This window comes from Taudactylus pleione, unplaced genomic scaffold (genome assembly GCF_031769625.1).
Source record: "Taudactylus pleione unplaced genomic scaffold, aTauple2 ptg000345l, whole genome shotgun sequence".
Lineage (NCBI taxonomy): Eukaryota > Metazoa > Chordata > Amphibia > Anura > Myobatrachidae > Taudactylus > Taudactylus pleione.
In genome coordinates, this window is record NW_028284746.1 from 1,788,880 (window position 1) to 1,807,761 (window position 18,882).

General features: G+C 44.6%; 1 long non-coding RNA gene across 1 annotated transcript in view; it reads right to left on the reverse strand.

Annotated features, from left to right (window-relative positions):
• LOC148508780 (uncharacterized) overlaps positions 1–18,882 on the reverse strand; it is a 103,373-nt gene that overhangs the window by 50,850 nt on the left and 33,641 nt on the right. The window contains exon 2 of the long non-coding RNA XR_015869546.1: positions 10,832–10,892. This is a non-coding gene — a long non-coding RNA (uncharacterized LOC148508780). The remainder of the gene's footprint in view (positions 1–10,831; positions 10,893–18,882) is intronic.

The window sequence follows — 18,882 nt, forward strand, 5'->3', positions numbered from 1 at the left end:
CTGACACCTGGGGACACAGAACAATGGCACACTGACACCTGGGGTCACAGAACAATGGCACACTGACACCTGGGGACACAGAACAATGGCACACTGACACCTGGGGACACAGAACAAATGCACACTGACACCTGGGGACACAGAACAATGGCACACTGACACCTGGGGACACAGAACAAATGCACACTGACACCTGGGGACACAGAACAATGGCACACTGACAGCTGGGGACACAGAACAAATGCATACTGACACCTGGGGACACAGAACAATGGCACACTGACACCTGGGGACACAGAACAAATGCACACTGACACCTGGGGACACAGAACAATGGCACACTGACACCTGGGGACACAGAACAATGGCACACTGACACCTGGGGTCACAGAACAATGGCACACTGACACCTGGGGACACAGAACAATGGCACACTGACACCTGGGGACACAGAACAATGGCACACTGACACCTGGGGTCACAGAACAATGGCACACTGACACCTGGGGACAAAGAACAATGGCACACTGTCACCTGGGGACACAGAACAATGGCACACTGACACCTGGGGTCACAGAACAATGGCACACTGACACCTGGGGTCACAGAACAATGGCACACTGACACCTGGGGACAAAGAACAATGGCACACTGACACCTGGGGTCTCAGACCAATGAAACACTGACACCTGGGGTACTAGAACAATAATGCATAGACCACTTAGTTTCCAGAACAATGGCATACTGACACCTAGTGTCACAGACGGGTTGGGTATGGGACGCTGAGAATCCCGATGCCGGCACCCCGACTGAGTTAAAATACCGACTCCAGCTGGAAAGTACCCTAACCCTAAACTTAACCCTCCCTCCCCGAAGCCTAAACCTAACCCTCCCCCCCCCGCAGCCTTACCCTCCCGGCGGCAGTCTAACTGTAACCATCCCCTTAACCTCAATAATTACCGTCGGTATGCCGGCGCCAGGATTCTGACTTGTGTCAGGATTCCGGCGCCAGCGTCCCGACTGCCAGGATGCCAACTACATCCCATCACAGACCAATGATACATTGACACCTAGATTTCACAGACTAAAAGGACAACGACACCTTCCAGAGCAATGGCAGGCTCACTGACACTAAAGAATGTTTTAATCTATGTGTAATGTTGGTCTGTATGGTTCCACCACTGCTAGGCTGCATGCACAGGCCAACTTTCTCAAGACTGGGTGATGGGTCCCCATGCTGAGAAAAACCTGTGCATGCATTCAGCTCTACTGTGACCAATATTGATCTGTGCAGACACTTATCCCTAACCAGGGCCGGATTAAGGCTTGAGGGGGCCCTGGGGCAACTAAGTTGTGGGGGCCCCCACCAAGCCACACGGAGCCTACCCCTACCCCCCCATGTGTTAAACACACACACTTTATATATATATATATATATATACACATGTAGCGAACGGATATATTATATATAACATATTAACACACACACATAAAGTATACACACACATAAATACATATACATACACAGTATGCAAACACTAACACATATATACACATTAACACATACATAAACACCAACACATACCCAGTATACACACACTAACTGTATATACAATAGCACACGCATACACATATATACACAATAAAACAGTACATAGACACACTTAGATTTGTATGCAGGAGCTGCAGGTTGCTAGGAGGGCGGGCACCTCACATCATTAGGCCCCGTCCCCTCGTAATGCAGCGATTTGGGTTGATATGGGGGTGGGGCTTGTCATATTGGCTCCACCCCTATTATGGCCAGTGAATGGGAGAATTGGTTTGTCAAGGAGGGGTTCTAGGTACACAGAAACCCACCCCTGTGTGCTCTAGTGTGGAGGCCAATATGTGTGCGCGGACCCCGGGACGTCTTCCCCTGTCGCCCTCCCCCCTGACTATAATCTGACTTTGTGGGACAACGGATGGGCCCCACCATAATCGCTACTTGTCACCTAAGCTATGCCGGGTACTTTGTATCCTCTGCTAGTTATATCAAATAGGTTCCTAGAATCCTCTTCTTATTTATGCTTACTAATTTTTCAAGTCCCCATTGAATTTGAATACCCTCCAGCATCTGTTTTGGACTTTTTACAAGGGACCACACACTAATTTAAGTTATAGTAATTAAAGACCAGAGGGACTAGATGGGTAAGCAGTGAGGGCTGTTCACGGTGTAGGTTTATTTCCTGAGCTTCATTCTCCTCCCAGCACTCACATATTAATAATTTCTATGTGGATTTGGGGTGTTCTTAGAGGGGAATTGTGATATTTTATACAATACTAAGCCCACTGGGCTTTATGCCATGTTAAAACGTGAACTGGTATAGCAGAAGGACATGTTCACAAACCATGGTCGGATCAAGCAGGGCCTCCGCTACTCACCAATCCGTGCACTTTGCCTTAGTTTCTTTAACAGGCCTGCAGCTTCCCAAAGGTCGAAGGCTCAGCCTAGGGTCCAGTGTGCAGCGTTACCGTAGGAAACAAGGCCCTCTATGAAACACCGGTGACCGGTGTTCTCCATGTGTACAAGAGACAGGGCGCAGCCATCTTCCCCAGGATCAGCTGATCGGAACACTACCAATCGAGAGCTGACACTATGTCAACTTACTGCTGCATCCAATCCCCGCTGGTCAGGGGGGATAAAAGGAGCAGCCCAGGAAGTCTCATGTTGCCAGTGCCACTGTATTCACAGCCCTTGCTGCGTGAGGAGAGAGTGCTCCTGTGTATATTCCTCAGAGTGATTCCTGTGCTGTCTTCACCTAGCACCTCTGGCTCCATCGGTGCTGCCATCAGTCTATCAGTTCCAGCTGATAATCACAGTCTATCAGTTCCAGTTGATGCTCAAAGTGCCTCTGTTCTTACCAGTAACCATAGCTCATTGGTTCTTACTAGGGGTGTGCACCGGCCACTTTTCGTGTTTTGTGTTTTGGTTTTGGATCTGGATCTTTCTTCGTGTTTTGGATCTGGATTGGTTTTGCCAAAACCACCCTTCCGTGTTTTGGGTTCTGGGTTTTGTGTTTTGGATCTGTATTTTTTTAAAAAAAAGCATAAAAACAGCTAAAATCACAGAATTTGTGGGTTTTTCTGCTCCTATGCTATTATTAACCTCAATAACCTTCATTTCCACTCATTTCCAGTCTATTCTGAACACCTCACAATATTGTTTTTATGGCCAAAAGGTTGCACCGAGGTAGCTGGATGACTATGCTAAGCGACACGAGTGGGCGGCACAAACACGTGGCCCATCTAGGAGTGACACTGCAGTGGCAGACAGGATGGCAGTTTGAAAAACTAGGCCCCAAACAGTACATACTGCAAAGAAAAAAAAGAGGTGCAAGATGGAATTGTCCTTGGGCCCTCCCACCCACCCTTATGTTGTATAAATAGGACATGCACACTTAACAAACCAATCATTTCAGCGCCAGGGTCTGCCACATGACTGTGGCTGAAATGATTGGTTCGTTTGGGCCCCCACAAAACAAGCTGGCAATTAATGTGTCCCTGCACAAACTGGTTCTACGGAGGCAAGATGTCGTCCTCATTCTCCTCATCCACCGATTCCTTGGATAAAACAGGAAAAAGGGATTTAGGTGACCCTGGACTGCTTACGGTCTGAGCCAAAGTTTCTGAACTTGACAGTAACTTTTTATGAACGCGCTGCAGGTGCCGTATAAGGGAGGATGTTCCTAGGTGGTTAACGTCCCTACCCCTACTTATTTCACCTTTACATATGGTACATATGGCAAGACAGTTGTTGTCCGGATTTGGATAGAAATATTGCCAGACCAAAGAGGTGGAATGTTTGGTCTTCTGCCCAGGCATGACCGTGATGGGCTTTTTCATCCCACGGACAACAACTGTCTCCCCCGTAGCCTGATTTAAACAAACCACATCACCATCAGAATCCTCCTCGCCAACTTCCTCCTCAGTGCCAGCTACACCAGTATCCTCATCCTGTTGTACTTCAACAGTGACATCTTCAATTTGCATATCAGCAAGTGGACTGTGGGTGCTCCTTTCAGCACTTGCAGGGGGCGTGCAAATGGTGGAAAGAGCCACCTCTTCCCGTCCAGTGCTGGGAAGGTCAGGCATCGCAACCGCCACCACACTTGGACTCTCCTTGGGGATTTGTGATATCTTCTTAGAACGCACAGTTCTTCGCTGTGCTTTTGCCAGCTTAACTCATTTTTTTAGCGGGAGGAGGGCTTCCATCGTCATGTGAAGCTGAACCACTAGTCATGAACATAGGGAAAGACCTTAGCCGTTCCTTGCCACTCCGTGTCGTAAATGGCTTATTGGCAAGTTTACGTTTCTCTTCAGATGATTTAAATGTTTTTTTCAAGGTCATTTTCCTGAACTTTGTCATTTGGGATTGTATGTGCCCTCTACTATGACATTGGGCATCGGCCTTGGCAGACGACGTTGATGGCATGTTATCGTCTATGTCATGACTAGTGGCAGCAGCGTCAGCACTAGGAGGAAATGGTTCTTGATCTTTCCCTATTTTATTTTTATCGGAGAAAGTTTGGTCCTCCATTTATGTTATATTGATATATACGTGCGGCTAAGGCGCACACAAACACAGAAAATAATTTTTTATTTTTGTTGGAGACTAGTGCACTTTGTGGGTTACACCACCCTTTAAGAAATGAGCCAGCCGGCCCTTTACTTATGGGACACAGGCGCACGCTTGGCACTACTTTGTTGATGCACGTGCGGCTACTGCGCACACAATTCACAAACACAGAAAATATTTTTTTATTTGGTTTGGAGTGTACTTTGGGGGTTACAGCACCCTTTAACGGTCAAGCCAGGCGGCCCTTTACTTATGACACAGGCGCACGCTTGGCACTACTTTGTTGATGCACGTGCGGCTACTGCGCACACAATTCACAAACACAGAAAAAATTTCTTTATTTGGTTTGGAGTGTACTTTGGGGGTTACAGCACCCTTTAACGGTCAAGCCAGCCGGCCCTTTACTTATGACACAGGCGCACGCTTGGCACTACTTTGTTGATGCACGTGCGGCTACTGCGCACACAATTCACAAATACAGAAAATATTTTTTTATTTGGTTTGGAGTGTACTTTGGGGGTTACAGCACCCTTTAACGGTCAAGACAGCCGGCCCTTTACTTATGACACAGGCGCACGCTTGGCACTACTTTGATGATGCATGTGCGGCTACTGCGCACACAATTCACAAACACAGAAAAAAATTTTTTATTTGGTTTGGAGTGTACTTTGGGGGTTACAGCACCCTTTAACGGTCAAGCCAGCTGGCCCTTTACTTATGACACAGGCGCACGCTTGGCACTACTTTGTTAATGCACGTGCGGATACTGCGCACACAATTCACAAACACAGAAAATATTTTTTTATTTGGTTTGGAGTGTACTTTGGGGGTTACAGCACCCTTTAACGGTCAAGCCAGCCGGCCCTTTACTTATGACACAGGCGCACGCTTGGCACTACTTTGTTGATGCACGTGCTGCTACTGCGCACACAATTCACAAACACAGAAAAAATATTTTTTTTTTAGCACTTGGGGGGAGCACCCCGGACGAACAGAGCACCCCCTGGACAACACTACAGCACCCCTTTAGGACTGGGACACTGCACAGGACTTTGGAGTGGACACAGCCCCTATGGACAACTGACTGCACAACACAGTCCAGCCAGCCCCTATGGACTTTGAAGTAGTGGACACAGCCCCTATTAACAACAGCAGCACAGCACAACACAGCCAGCCCCTATGGACTTGAAGTAGTGGACACAGCCCCTATGGACAACAGCAGCACAGCGCAGCACAGCACAGCACAGCACAACACTACTCTGCACTACACTACACTACACAGCCCAGCCAGCCCTAACTCCCACCCTCCCTCTTCACTGTCCACAGCCGAGTGAGAAAATGGCGCCGACGCGTGTACCTTATATAGGATCCAAAACCCGCGAGACTCGGAAGGCGGGATGATGACGTTTTGCCTCGATTTCAGAATCCGAGTCAGGCGGGAAAAGTCGAGCCTCACTCGGATCGGACTCGGATCGGGGGGGCTCGGGGGGGTTCGGATTTCAGAAATTCGAACCCGCTCACCCCTAGTTCTTACCAATAACCACAGCTCATTGGTTCTTACCAGTACCCACAGCTGATCAATTATTACCAGTAACCACAGCTCATTACTTCTTACCAATAACCACAGCTCATCGGTCCTTGTCAACAACCATCGCTCATCGGTCCTTACCGCTAACCGCAGCTCATCGGTCCATACCGAGAGTCAACACACATCGGTTCTCACTGATAACTACAACTCATCGGCTCTTACAGATAATCATAACTCATCGGCTATTTCTGATAACTACAACTCATCGGTACTTACTGATAATCATAACTCATCAGTTCTTTCTACAACTCATCGATTCTCACCGATAACCACAGATCATCGGTTCCTACCGATAACCACAGACCATCGGTTCCTACCGATAACCACAGACCATCAATTCCCACCGATAACCACAGATCCAAAGCTCCTGTTCATTTCCCTAGTTCCAGTGCTAGTACTGAGTGACCCAGCCAGGGAGCCGGGACCTGCCGGTTGGACGTCACAAGGTCCATATCTCCTTTCCGGGGGTCCCTGATGAACACCGCTGGCGGGTTAGACTCCATACCTCTGGTCTGGGTCTCTGCCAATACTCAGTACTAGTTTCAGTACCCAGTTCCACACATGAGCAGGAGTTACATCCGCCCAGCAACCTTTACTACAGAATCCACAGAGTCCCTGTCACTTCCAGACCTTAGTCCGGAATTATAAAAAACCCTATCCATGACAAGCATATCACAGTATGTTTTAGCGCTGCTTACCACATTACCCAATAAGGTATAAACTCGCCATGCTGTACCAGCTTTTGCAATTAAATTCATAATATGGTCTGGGTGATATGTACAGTGATTGGGGGTAATAAACATATGATCAGCTGTAGGAAGAAAACATATCTGGCTAAATGCAATGCTACAGAACAGCATGGAATTGGGACTATAAAGACTCCCTTAGATGGAACTAGCAAAGTTTACCAGGATGGAAGTTAAGGAGTTAAATGGAAAGGAATCTGTCTCGGACAGTGATGGCAAAGCATGGCTCACGTTCTAGGAAATAAACCACCAAGTACCAGACTGAGTGTTTATACTAAGTCAGACCAGCCACAGCAAGGTACATGACGTGCTGGGTACGTCTTGGGGCTGTATGTATGGACTGTTACTGGCTGCCTGTTGCAGCCATATTCTTTCATCATCACCAGTGAATGTTGATCCAGCAGAAAAAGACAGAGGAATTCTCTAGTCAGACAAAAAGAAAAAAAATAAAATAAGGAAAAAAGTGGTTTTTGAAAGGAAAAAAAAATTGGAAACTGTTCACTATATGATGTCAGAAAGCGAAGTTCTCCCTGAAAAGACTGTGCAGTAATACTCCAGATAGATGTGCCTCCTAAGCATAGATGTGCCTCCTAAGCATAGATGTGCGTGCTCTGCTTACTGTGCAATGCAAACCATTGTAAGAAATAAATAATACAAACGTTTACAAATTGTCTGCTTTGTGGTCAATAAACAAATTTTTTTATGGATATAACAGCTCTTAATAACTGCCTAGCAGATGCTAAATGTGGACTTAAAGGGGCATCGGACAAACATATCACATACTTTTAAACAGCATGTTTTATGTGGCTTGTATTGATGTGAAATAGAAGGGCAGTTCCATATCTCCCGAGAGGCGTTTGGACCAAGTCTTAACGCTTCGGAAACATAAGCGAGCAATCTATCTTCTTGATAACCTCTGTTCTGTTACAGTGTACGGATAATATTTTGTTTTACTATTGCAAAGCAGTTAGATAGCTGCTATTCAAATGAACTACATTTGGATTCACTGCTGATAAGGGATGCAATGGAGAGATATTGGCTGCTTCCTCCGGGAGGAGGCAGCCAGGTCGGCACTGCGGGGGATGGGTCTGGGCGAAGGTGGACAACTCGGAGCTCGGCAGAGGTGGGCGGGTCTGGGAGAGTCACGATGCGATTGTATCATCATAGCCCCACCCCCCACAATGCAATGACGAGGTTACTAGCATTGTGGAGCAGGGCTACGATGACGAGATTCAAAGCAAATCACGTCCTTGGCCGCCTGTGCGCGACTGGGTGGCCCCATACCTGGGAGACTTGTCCACCTTTCCTGGTGGCCGGGAGTGCCATCCATCTTCCGGGAGCCTCCTGGCCATTCTGGTAGAGTAGACAAGTATAGCATGTGTCCAGATATCGTTGCTATTGAGGTGCACGGGAGAAGCACAGGGGTATATTTACTAAAGTGCAGTTTTTAGAAGTGGAGATGCTTGCCCATAGCAACCAATCAGATTCTAACTATTATCTTCTAGAAGGTGTTAGATAAATGTTAAGTAGAATGTGATTGGTTGCTATGGGCAACATCTCCACTTCTAAAAACCCGCACTTTAGTAAATTTACCTCACAGTCTCAGAAATGTCTTGAAAATGTAGTGGACATTCCAGAGCGGTGACAGCTAGGTGGCTTAGCAGACACATGGAGATAGTCCGTCTTAAGGGCATGCTATGGGAGTGTCACTGAAAGGGGTGCATGCAGAGACACACAGCCACTCACATACTCAGATGGAGAAACTGCACCTCCAATCGGGCTGGTGTAAGTTTCGATGGTGCAACCAATAGTGGTGTCTAAAGATGCACCAATCAGTATTTCATCATCTATGGACGCTGACAGTGGGTGTCTTAGTGATTGAACATTCGGACATACAGATGTACAGCAGGGAAGGGCAGTGTAGCGTCATTTGTATAAAGTCACAGATGGGCGATTGCCAAATTATGCCAGGAATAGTATGAAGCTTTTTGGTAGGGGAGAAAGGTGGAGATTTCAACCTTCAAGGCAGCCTCCCCAAGGTCAGTCCACAGATAGACGCATCCCGGAAGATGATGTGTTGGAGGAAATGGAAAATGTTCTCTCAGGGAAAGGGTGAACTTGTGCAAGGCCTACCTGATGCCGGTGTTCTATACGTCAGCTATGTCTGTTTTTGCCTCAGTTTATGGGGTCCAAGATAAATTCTTTTCTGCTGTTGTGGGGAAATATGATGAAGCTAATTTGATTTGAGCACCATTTTTTTTTTAGTTAGATTTTGAACATGGAATGCACAGTGTCAGGTTTTCCTTAATGGCAAAGTCCTCCCCTGTAAGACGGTGGTGAGGGAAATTCTGCACGAGGTGAGGAGGATGATGGATGAGAGATGAATAGATGCCGTCAGTTGGTCCCGGTTGTGGTGCCACCTGAAGCCATCATGAGTGGGTGGCGGAAGTCTTTACCGCTATTGACCTTATGGTTTTCTTCCATCACGTTCCCAGGTGTTGAAGATTTGTGATGTGTTTGCATACACCTAGAAAGCTTTGCTTACTTTTCCACTACTTAAGGGTTAGGGCTTAGGATTTAAGGTGTCAAATTAGGGGTGTGTAGGGGTGGTGGAGGAGGTAAGATGGGGTATTTTAAGGAATAATTATAGTGGTAGTACCCCAGTGCTTGAGACAAAATATAGTGCCCAATTCAAAAGAGCTGATTGGGATAGTCAGTCCCAAAAACCCTAGAAAACTCTAGAAAATTATAAATATACAAGGCAGCTCAAAAAGAATAGGGGCAAGTTCACTGAAACTGGATATTAAAAGGTATATATATTTCTATATATTTTTATTGAAAACATATCAAACACATTCTTGTAAAAAAGAGCAAGCCATCATATGCATAAAAAGTATTAAAATACATGTAAAAATATGTAGATATTTATAATCTTGCACACCAATGCTTATTCACATTGAGATTAGTCAAATAGACAGTGTCCAACTGTCCCCCTATATATCGGCCATAGAGCTGGTCCTCTATGGCCGATATATAGACGATCTGTTTATTATTTGGGATGGGGATCTATCTAGTGCACAATCATTTGTTTCCACTCTTAATTCTAATTCTCACAATCTCAGTTTCAGGTACACCTACAGTAAGGATCTTGTACATTTCCTGGACTTGACTCTATAGATTAAAGATTACCATATCTTTACTTCAAACTATTGTAAAGAAGTTAATTCTAATAATTATTTACACTTCAAAAGTGCTCACCACTTACTGTGGAAAACCAATATTCCTAAAGGACAAATGATGTGACTGAGACGAAATTGCTCAGATTTAGATTCATTTAATAGACAAGCTTCTATTTTATGTGATAACTTTAGAAAAAGAGACTATCCAGAACCACTACTTCAAAATGCACTTATGGAGGTACAGAATATGGATAGGAACAATTTATTGAAACCAAAAAACTTCCCCTCTAACAAATTACAAAGTAAAAAGTCTAATAATAATATAGCCTTTGTTTCCACCTATAATAGTTCTTCTTTTTCCATTAAATGGGTTATTGAAAGGAATTATCATATTTTAAAGCATGATTCAATTCTGAAAGATGTTCTCCCTGCAAAACCCACTATTATATACAGGAAGAATAAATCCTTAAAAAACATTTTAGCTCCTAGTCACCTAAAAACTGTGCAAACTATAAGAAATAATTCAGTTGATTCTTTGTTACCCATGAAACCAACTGGGTGTTATAAATGTGGGAAAAACAGGTGTATCACATGCAAACATATTTTGAGTAATTCTAAAACAATTAAAGGACCAAACGATGATAAACAATATAAAATAAAAGTTTATTAATTGTGACACAAAATTTGTAGTGTATATGCTTACCTGTGGATGTGAAAACCTAACATATGTAGGAAGGACGATAAGATGTCTTTGTGAACGCTTCCTAGAGCATAGAAGAAATATTATAAATAAAAATCTATCACATAGTGTATCAAGACATTTTATAGAGAGACATGGGGGGAAGTTAGTTCCCTGAAGGTAGTAGGTTTAGAATGTGCGCCCCCTACGGTTAGAGAGGGTGAAAGATTCAGGAACTTGTGCAGCCAGGAGATATACTGGATTTTTCATATGAACTGTTTGTTTCCTGATTGCTTAAATTAACAAATTGAACTTAATGCGTGTTTTTAGAACCCACCATTAGTAATGATTCTCTCACCTAGTGACATGTATGTTCTCCTCTTTCTTTTTGTTTTCTAACTATTTTTGATTTTTGGTGATATTAGTTTTGATTTACAACTAAATATAGATTTATCAAATACCTTTATTGTATATTCTTTACTTTCTCTTATATACAAATAACTCCCAATATTTGGATGCCTTTTTTCTTTATAAAATATATGGGCCCGCACTGCACACACTGCACCCATATTATTTTAGACTTACCTGTCCGTGGTCCCACGTCGGGTGTCTGCGCTGCTCAGAACGGGAAATGGCTGCCGCAGCCATTTTTCCGGTGTTCTGCGCATGCGCAGTAGACTCCGGGCATAGAGCGTGCCCGGACTCTACTGCGCATGCACAGAAAGCCAGAAAATGGCCGCCATGGCCATTTTCTGGCGTTTTGCGCATGTGCAGTAGACTCCGGGCACACTCTAGTGCCCGGAGTCTACTAAGGCTCTGGTGGCTGGCTAGCCACGTCAGTCGGCTGCCGGCCACCGGGGAGAGAGGAGGAGGCCCGCACAGAGAGTGCACACGGGCCCCCTCCTCTCTTAAGACACCCCTGGGGTAAAGTGCAATCAGGGAGATTGCTGCTATGTCAGGGAGTCTCCCTGACAATGAGGGAGAGTTGGCAAGTATGGATTCAGGGCATCACAAGAAGTAGACCACCTAATTTCTGCTCGCTTTTGGGAAGCTTTCTTATAGTACTCATAATATTTCTACTTTTAATATTTTACTACTATATCCTCAGTTATGTCTCGTGGGCATGTTTCATTTTCATAGAGGAACGCCTTGGGGTCAGTTCAGTTCGGAGTGAGTTGGGTCCAGTGAGACGTTTTCACAGCGAAGTTGCATCACTAATTGCATTTGCAATTCAAACTTGCAATCCATTATCCCAGCAAATTCACGTTGGGACACAGTACAGAACCTCTGGTACAGTGCACCCCTACCAATAAATAATAATGCACATGGAGGGATTTAATTAGTGTAATTTGGCCTATAAAGACATGTCCTTTTCAGTTGAATTTCTCTAAAAAGCTCAAAACTAGGTTACATGTACGTAGAGGTCTTGTATTTATATGGAAGTGCTTTTTAAATTTGCAGATGGGAGTTACAAATGGTTTTTCCAGCACTTTACAAACTTGTATGAAACACTGAAAAGTAATTTTCCTGTACCCCAAAATACTGTAACGACTTTAAGTCGTAGAAAAACACTTCCTGGTTATTTCCATTACTAAAAAATTTAAAAGAACATCCATTTAACACTCTCTAATACTTTACTTATCGCCACTAACATCATTCTATAATATTCTAAGAGGGGTATTCAATATGAAACGTTAACTTCACTGTCGAAGTTAACGTTTCATATCAGAGTTTTTACCTGCGTTAAAGTATCGGGCAGCTCCCGCTTATACCCGTATTCAATATAAAATTAACGAAAACGGGAAACTCCGAAGTTGGATTTGTGTAAAGTTACGAATTTTTCCTTAAAAAAATTGTAAGACCCCCCTAAAGTTGTAAAAACATGGGGGATCACTATGGGTACCCCCGTTTTAGCCTTTAATTGAAAGTCGGGGATTTAAATAGCCGCAGCAGGTGTTTTTTTCCCGACATTGAAGAAGTGATGCAGAAGAGCACTTAAGTATTTTTTTTCGTTTATTTAAGTGGTCCCATCAAATTTGGGGTACATGAAAATGGGTACTAGCATATTTTGATGTCCCTAAAGTAAGTTTTTAAAAATTCTGCATTTGTGCACCTGCCGCTATAATTCTATTCTAGAAAACATCTGCCGCATACTTGCAGAATAGCCCTGAACCTATTTCCCTATTGTTAAACAATTTTTTTTTCACCCCAATTTTTTTATTAATTTTTTGGGGTGTCCCTATTTCTTTTTTAAACTTTTTTTGACACAGTTCTTTTTTAAACGTCATTCCCAGGGGTGCAGGCTATTTTTTTTAAGCCTGCACCCCTAAACCCCAATTCTGCACTTTTTTTCGACACCTATTCAATGGTGAAAAGTTATTCCCGTTTTTTATCAAAGACTTTTCAAAACTGCGATACGTCTTTGAAATTGAATACTGTGTAAAAGTCAAACCTGCGATAATGACGTCAAAAGTGCGATATTAACGCAAAAACGATGTTATCGCTCCCATATTGAATACCCCTGTTAGTTGCCACTTTTGTGGGGTCCCGGGTGAGTACCCCACTTTTTCAGGAACTTCTGCCAGGCGGCTTTTTTGAAAAAAACAAAACAAAAACCTGCACACCATCACCATAAGTTCTGCAAATCGCCATTTCTAATTAATCTGGCATTTCACTGGGGGGCACATTGCGGCGATGTATGCGGGTTTTATGATGTAAGTTCACTAAAGCAAACTTGCATCTAATTGAATTGAATACCTAGATTCATTAAGCAGGGGTCACTATTACAGATTCTCAAAATTACTTCAACGTGATTCTAAAGTCTGAAAATGTGTTATAAAGTCTCTATACTATTTGGTATCTAAGGTTTAATACATGATAAATAAACCGTGTTTGGTATTATACTGATCTGCACTTTATCCACAGCTTTCTGGTATCATCGGTGTGAAGAACATGCGTTCGCAACTTATGGACCGTAAAGACATAAAGAACCAAAATGTACTTTGTAAAACCAACAGTCTACATTTGCATGAGGTGGGAAAACGAAGGCAACCAGCTGTTGGAGGCTGGACTGTGGCCATTTGAATCAACCTGTTAAGTGCCTTGTAACAAACGCACCATGAAGGAGAGCCAATGGAATCGCAACAAGACCTCTCTTTTTGTTCAGCTTATTTCTGGGGGGGTATACATTTGTGTGCTCTGACCCTGGGTTTCTAGTCTATTCTGCTGATTGCTGATTGACGGAGGTCTCTTGCTGATGCCAGAATCTGGTCCCAGAGCGCTTGCGTATGTATGACTGTATCTTGGGTCTGTATAATTTCTTTGCGCTAAATTGTACTTAGATCACAGCGTGTATTATCTGTACTTTGGTTGAATAATACTTTGTGGTTTGGAAACACATTTTCAAGGTCTAAGGTCTTTAATTTACTGTATGACTGCGTACGCAAATAGCGTAAATCTTAGAGGTTATAGGCAGGTTTTAGAAGGTATAGGTAGGAAGGTATATAGCCAGTATCCTTAGTGAACAACAAAATGCAAATCAAACTTTAAATGCAATTTCAAGGTTTGTATACAGGTCAGCCACGGCAATTCATACCAAATGAGACTGGCCGATTGTACCAATCACAATCCTCAAATTGATCCAATTCAATTTAATTTCCAGCCAGTTGGAATAATTCAAGCATCTGTAATGAGCACAGGGATGACTGACACAACTCCAATTATCTCACTGAATTATAGTATATTTAGGATTTATACCAGCCGTGAAGAGGAGATATGGTAACCACTAGACTAAGGGGTCTATTTACTAATATTTTTTTCTTGAAGAGAAACATTTCTCCCATTATCCCACTGACTCATTGAGATAGACATCTCTAATCTTCCAGAAAGTACTAATATGAGGTACTGCAGTCGGAATAAGAGAAAAAAGCCTACTCTGCAAATTAATTTTTTCACTCGCTGCTAGAGAAAAGCATCCGCGGTTCACAATTATCTCTGGCTCTCCCTGCTATTCCGACTGAGCTTACAAGGTGATATGTCTGTACATGCACACCGATTATTATGGTGCCCCTTTGTAACCTTCGAAATGGCCCCAAAGTTGTCATGTTCCCGCGGGCAGGCTACGGTGGCTATAGCAGCATAGCTCGGATGTGCAGCATATTGGACAAGGGAAAAAAAAGAGGCTTGAGACTGGGGAGCACAGAAAGACTGTACCGTGGTGGTGCAATCACTCAAATTGCATGCCCTGGATCTGCCACTGCTTGTAGTTGTGGTAACTCAGTAGCACTATACTTTTCTTTCCCAGTGAGATGCGCCCATACGCACCATGTAGATGTATAGACGGCCCATGACTGTGACCAGCTACATAGCTGTACCACCAATGGTGGCCCAAAATGCCCCATGGCAGCCCAGCCCAGAAGGCACATGTCCCTCTATCCTTGGGTTGTTTTAACAGCCGTCTACCATCAAACAGCTGAGATATACAAACTAAGGGGGGTTATCGACCATTGATGGTTAGCAACCATTGGTTCTCTGATGGTAATGGTGGCCATCGATGGGTGGCCACCAATGATAAACATCAGTGGCTGGTCCCTGACTAAGGGGGGCTATCGACCATTGATGGTTAGCAAACCAATGGTGGTCTGATGGTAATGGTGGCCATTGATGTGTGGCCACCAATGATAAACATCAGTGGCTGGTCCCTGACTGAAAGTGTTGGCCTTTAATGCGCATTCGCCGTCTGCTCATGTGCACAGACAAGCCATTGATGGCTCAACCTTTGTTTTTTTACTGATGGTCAAAACCATCAATGGCAGAGCAGTCAGTGGCCCCCTAACAGAAAGAGAAGCAGCCTCCTCCACTGTGACCTGTAGGCAGTCAATCATAGGAGATAGGCTACAAATTGAGCCAGACAGGGAGGGATCTCCCTGATCCCTCTCTACGAAACAGCGTATTACTTCCTAGCAAGCAAAATTTCAGGGACATTGTTCCTTTATAAATTTAATCAATCAGCTGTCCCCAAAGTCCTGCACAGGGAAAGCGATGCTCCTCGGTGCTCGTTACATCTAATGGAGATTCTAAGCATTTAGTCGTGTCTGCCATGCCAATATGGACATTCAGGACAAGATTTGCCCATACTGCCCATTTTGGTGAAGTCACGACAGAAATCAATATACGTGGAAACCTCTTGCCTTCACATACTAGAATCCACCATTTGTGGGCTTAACCAATTCAATTATGATAACATTAGATCCTGGTTAATTGGTTTAATTTTCATGGAAATGGATTCACCCACAAAATTGATGAGGGCCTGATTCAGAGATGGACAGATTAGCAGAACTGCAGACAAGCGGCTGTGCAATTCAGTCCATCTCAGATGCAAATGCAGAAGGAGGTACCATACACCTCCTTGCTGTATTTGTGATGCCAGCACTGTGGTCAGGCTACGGGAGCTGAAGCTTCCCGTAGCCTGACTGGGTGCTGGTCACTTAAGAGGCCAGGAATCTGCGTACACCGACACAGGCTCCGGCCTCGTCCCTCATGGAAAACTGGGGGGGGGTGTGACCCTCCCCAGCTTCCGGGAATGGTGATCAGGCACGCCCCCGCTCCGTTCCCCAAATGCTGCAGCATGTCAATCATGCTGAGGCTTGGGAGAGTCTGCGAGCGAGATCACAGGACCCATTCAGTACATGCGCAGAATGGGTCCTGATCAGACCCCTCAACATCGGAGATTGCCTGGCAATTCCAAAGTCCTCGGCCACCCCAGTTCTTTGTTCCGTCCACTAAAAACATCTGTTCAGAGCTTGATGGCATGGAACATCGTCCTGATAATCAGAACCGCAAAACATTCTCCTAAAATAATGAGCGTCCCACCTAAATTTGAACATATGCAAATGCAAAGTGCTTTTCAAAGGGAGCATTTATTATTTTAGAACGTGGGCCCATCCTACAAACATTTTAAAACATCAATTAACATTGCCACTTTAATGAATTTGTCTCTTAATAAAATTAAACAATCATTTTCGTACTAATATATTAATAATAATATATTAATAACTAGGGGTGTGCACCGGCCACTTTTCGTGTTTTGTGTTTTGGATCTGGATCTTTCTTCATGTTTTGGATCTGGATTGGTTTTGCCAAAACCACCCTTCCGTGTTTTGGGTTCTGGGTTTTGTGTTTTGGATCTGTATTTTTTTGAAAAAAAGCATAAAAACAGCTAAAATCACAGAATTTGTAGATTTTTCTGCTCCTATGCTATTATTAACCTCAATAACCTTAATTTCCACTCATTTCCAGTCTATTCTGAACACCTCACAATAGTGTTTTTATGTCCAAAAGGTTGCACCGTGGTAGCTGGATGACTATGCTAAGCGACACGAGTGGGCGGCACAAACACGTGACCCATCTAGGCGTGATACTGCAGTGGCAGACAGAATGGCAGTTTGAAAAACTAGGCCCCAAACTGTACATAATGCAAAGAAAAAAAAGCGGTGCAAGATGGAATTGTCCTTGGGCCCTCCCACCCACCCTTATGTTGTATAAACAGGACATGCACACTTTAACAAACCAATCATTTCAGCGCCAGGGTCTGCCACACAACTGTGGCTGAAATGATTGGTTTGTTTGGGCCCCCACAAAACAAGCTGGCAATTAATGTGTCCCTGCACAAACTGGCTCTACGGAGGCAAGATGTCATCCTCATCCTCCTCATGCACCGATTCCTCACCCTCTTCAGTGTGTACATCCTCATCCTCACAAAGTATTAACTCGTCCCCACTTGAATCCACCACCACAGGTCCCTCTGTACCTTCTGGAGGCTGGTCTCCCTGGAAGAGCTGATAATTCATTTTGATGAACATCATCTTCTCCACATTCTGTGGAAGCAACTACGCCTTTCGCTGACAAGGTTCCCGGCTGCACTAAACACTCTTTCGGAGTACACACTGGAGGGGGGGCAACTCAGGTAAAATAGAGCCAGTTTGTACAGGGGCCTCCAAATTGCCTCTTTTTCCTGCCAGTACAGGTATGGACTGTCTGACATGCCTACTTGGATGCTGTCACCGATGTAATCCTCCACCATTCTGTCAATGGTGACAGTATCATATGCAGTGACTGTAGACATGTCAGAAATTGTTGCCAGGTCCTTCAGTCCGGACCAGATGTCCAAACTTGGTCCTGCCTGCCCTGCATCACCGCCAGCGGGTTGCTTAGGATACCTAAGTTTTTTCCTGGCAGCCCCAGTTGCGGGAGAAAATGAAGAAGGAGCTGTTGACGTGTCACGTTCCGCTTCAGCTGACAGTGTGTTCACCAGCAGGTCTTTGCACCTCTGCAGGCTTGTGTCGGCCGGAAAGAGAGACACCACATAGGCTTTAAACCTAGGATCGAGCACGGTGGCCAAAATGTAGTGGTCTGATTTCAACAGATTGACCACCCTGGAATCCTGGCAAAGCGAATGAAGGGCTTCATCCACAAGTCCCACATGCCGAGCGGAATCGCTCCGTCTTAGCTCCTCCTTCACTTTCTCCAGCTGCTTCTGCAAAAGCCTGATGAGGGGAATGACCTGACTCAAGCTGGCAGTGTCTGAACTGACTTCACGTGTGGCAAGTTCGAAGGGCTGGAGAACCTTGCACAACACGGAAATCATTCTCCACTGCGCTTGAGTCAGGTGCATACCCCCTCCTTTGCCTATGTCATAGGTGGATGTATAGGCTTGAATGGCCTTTTGCTGCTCCTCCATCCTCTGAAGCATATAGAGGGTTGAGTTCCACCGCGTCACAACCTCTTGCTTCAGGTGATGGCGGGGCAGGTTCAAGAGTGTTTGCTGGCGCTCCAGTCTTCGGCACGCAGTCGCTGAATGGCGAAAGTGGCCTGAAATTTTTCGGGCCACCCAAAGCATCTCCTGCACGCCCCTGTCGCTTTTCAGAAAATTCTGCACCACCAAGTTTATTGTGTGAGCAAAACATGGGACGTGCTGGAATTTGCCCAGATGTAATGCCCGCACAATATTGATGGCGTTGTCAGATATCACAAATCCCCAGGAGAGTCTAAGTGGGGTAAGCCACTGGGCGATGATT